Source organism: Gekko japonicus, unplaced genomic scaffold (assembly GCF_001447785.1).
Source record: "Gekko japonicus isolate JY-2015 unplaced genomic scaffold, Gekko_japonicus_V1.1 scaffold4092, whole genome shotgun sequence".
In the NCBI taxonomy this organism is placed as follows: domain Eukaryota; kingdom Metazoa; phylum Chordata; class Lepidosauria; order Squamata; family Gekkonidae; genus Gekko; species Gekko japonicus.
In genome coordinates, this window is record NW_015163211.1 from 86,638 (window position 1) to 89,578 (window position 2,941).

Here is a 2,941-nt window from a genome sequence, read left to right on the forward strand (position 1 = left end):
CCTGGAGCGCGGATTGCCTCCCCAGCTTCGGGGGAGAGCATCCGCCATCGCTGAGCCGCAGACCGGAAGTCCCAAGGCCCTGCATTTTGTTAACCTCCCCCACCCACGAGTATCGCGGGTCCACCCCTTGTTACTTCTATTCACTACAGCGGCAAACGTGTGGTCAATTGTGTTAGCTGTACATTTGGTTTTACGGCCGCCCATTTTATTGCATTGTACAGCTCACTGTCGACATTACTTTGCTATAACCCGTGGTCCGGAAGAAATAAACTTATTCTGTAAGCCGTTCTTGCGACTTCACGTCCGATCTGTTCGGAGGCAAGCACAAGGACTTGCAAGAAGTTCCCAGTCGCCGTCCCCGGTGACGGATACACAGGCAGGACTTACCTAACAGACAGCCATTTTTCCCCCCTGCTGCATTTCCCTCAGTTTGATCTTTCATGCATTTTTCATGTCCTCCGATTGCCGATAGATCATACTCTTCCGTGGCGCAAACTGATGGATTGCCGTTTGGACGCCACGCGCCCACGGCCCTCGGTGGCTGGAGTGCGATAAATTATTTAAATGAAGACATTTACAGATAGGAGACTCCCCCTAGATCGTCCTCATCCCCTGTATGTACCCCCTTCCCGACTGCACAGAATTGTTCCCTAAAGGATGTGGCTCCATTCATGTGCCATATGTCTATCTTGCGCCGGGAATATGGCTTTGCTTGACTATGAGCAGAATAACGTACAGGCTTCCAACTTGGCAAGGATGGAGGTAGGTAACTCAGGCCCTGGGGTGAAACATAGTCTTGGGCAGCGTTCCCTCTAAGCCGAGTGAGTGTGAGCTAGCTCACGGTTTTTTAGCCTCCAGCTCACCCATTTTTTGTCTTAGCTCAAGAAGGGGTGGTTCCAGAGGAAACTGATTTGTGCAGCAGCCAAGTCGCTCGCTCACAACTTCCATGCCAGTCGCTCACAAAGTAGCATTTTTTGCTCACAAGACACCACAGCGTAGAGGGAGCGTTGGTCTTGGGGCAATCCTTCAGCACTCCCCGTCCCTGAACTGCCAATAGATTACAGCATCGGTCTCCAACACGGTGCCCGTGGGCACCAGGACGCTCACCAGCACCTTCCCTGGTGCCTGTTCAGTGTTTTTAGAAAGTAGATGGGGCCAGATGAGGCTTTTATCTGGCAGAGCTTCTGACTGGTCGTCGCTCGCTCACAACTTCCAGGCCAGTGGCTCACAAAGTAGCATTTTTGCTCACAAGACACCACAGCTTAGAGGGAGCGTTGGTCTTGGGGCCATCCTTTGGCACTCCCCGTCCCTGAACTGCCAATCGATTACAGCATGGGTCTCCGACACGGTGCCCGTGGGCACCACGATGCTCACCAGCACCTTCCCTGGTGCCTGTTCAGTGTTTTTAGAAAGTAGATGGGGCCAGATGAGGTTTTTATCTGGCAGAGCTTCTGATTGGTCATTAGAGACTTGACAGATACTGTTAGATGGGTGGTTTAGTGGTTAGGAGCGCGGATTCTAATCTGGGAGAACCAGGTTTGATTTACCACTCCTCCACATGCAGCTGCTGGCATGACCTTGGGTCAGTCAGAAGTTGTTTCAGAGCTGTTCTCTCAAGGGCAGTTCTCAAAAAGAGCTCTCTCAGTGCCACCTACCTGACAGGGAGTTTGTTGTGGGGAGGGGAAGGGAAAGGAGTTTGTAAGCCACTCTGAGACTCCGAGTGAAGGGCAGGGTATAAAACCAATCTCCTCCTCCTCCTTCTCCTCCTCCTCTTTTTCTTCTTCATCATCATCAGGAATTTGTAAGCCTCTCTGAGACTTGAGACGTCTCTTCCTCCTCCCCATCCTCTTCCAGACAACAGAGATCAGTTCCCCCGGAGAAAATGGCTGCTTTGGAGGGTGGGCTCTATGGCATTGTCCCCCACTGTGGTCCTTGTCCTCTCCAGGCTCCATCCCCAAATCTCCAGCAGTTTCCAAGCCTGGATCTGGCAACGCTACCTCCTCATCTCCTGCCAGTGGCCAGGGGGGACTTGGCAACTCTAACCGGCCTTCTCCTCATTCCTACTTCCTCATGATCTTGGGCCTGCCGTGTCCTGCCCATCTCCTAGTGCCTCCTCACCTTGTTTTGCTGCCCTTCTCTAGGACTGCCACAGTTCAGTTAGAGACCTTCTCTTTGTCCCCAGCTCTGCGTGACATTACATGCAGTTCAGGCAAGGACTACCAGAGACTTTGTCAGCATGATGGAAGTCTCTTAGTGCACTGTGGTATAGATTGGGGGGGGGGGGGAGAGGGTGTCGCCAGTCCTGAGCAAGAGCAGCTTTCCCCTCTCACCCCCTTGGTGTGCAGAAGCCGTGGGTATTTTCGCGAACCGGCTGGCAATGCTCCAACATTGGCCTTTCCAGTGATACCACTGATGATGCAACTTTGCAGAACGAGGAACTGCACTTTCTCAGAGGGGCTTCCTCGCTCTCTTTTATGGCTGGATTTCCCCCCCCCCATCTCAAGAGGCTCCGGCTTAATGGAGGCTAATGTTGCATTAGCTAATGGGCGGGGGGGGGGGGGGGGGGGGGGGTGTATTTTAATCAGGTCTAAATGCTCTGTGCGTGAGGCTGCCCTCCTTCCTCAATTGGCAGGGTTCTCGGAGATAATGAATGAGCTTTTTCAGAAGGCCTTTCTCCAGGAGGGACCCCTGGCTCCAGCTTTTGTCTGAAATCCAGCATAGTCTTGGTTCCCCACACAATAGCTGTGAAGATGGCCTGATAACGAACAATGAGCGTAACAGCTTACTGGATGTAAGACGGGGTAGAACCCTTCAGGCTCCCGTTGAGGAGAAGAAGAGAAGGAGAAGAGGAGAAGGAGAAGAGAAGAGAAGAGAAAGGAGGAGGAGGAGGAGGAGAGAAGGAGAAGAGGTGAAGGAGAAGAGAAGAGAAAGGAGGAGGAAA